Genomic DNA, 239 nt, shown 5'->3' with positions numbered 1-239 from the left:
GGATGAGGATAAGATGAGGATGAGGATGAGGATTAGGATTAGGATAGGATGAGGATGGGGATGAGAATGTGGAGGAGGATTAGGATGAGGATATGATGAGGATGAGGATGAGGATAGGATGAGGATGGGGATGAGGATGAGCATAAGATGAGGATGAGGTGGACGATAGGTTGAGGTTGAGGGTGAGGCGGAGGATGAGGATGAGGATGAGGATAGGATGAGGACGAGGATATGATGAG

The sequence above is a fragment of the Lupinus angustifolius genome, chromosome LG13 (assembly GCF_001865875.1).
Source record: "Lupinus angustifolius cultivar Tanjil chromosome LG13, LupAngTanjil_v1.0, whole genome shotgun sequence".
NCBI classification, from domain to species: domain Eukaryota; kingdom Viridiplantae; phylum Streptophyta; class Magnoliopsida; order Fabales; family Fabaceae; genus Lupinus; species Lupinus angustifolius.
This window is presented reverse-complemented; position numbering follows the sequence as displayed.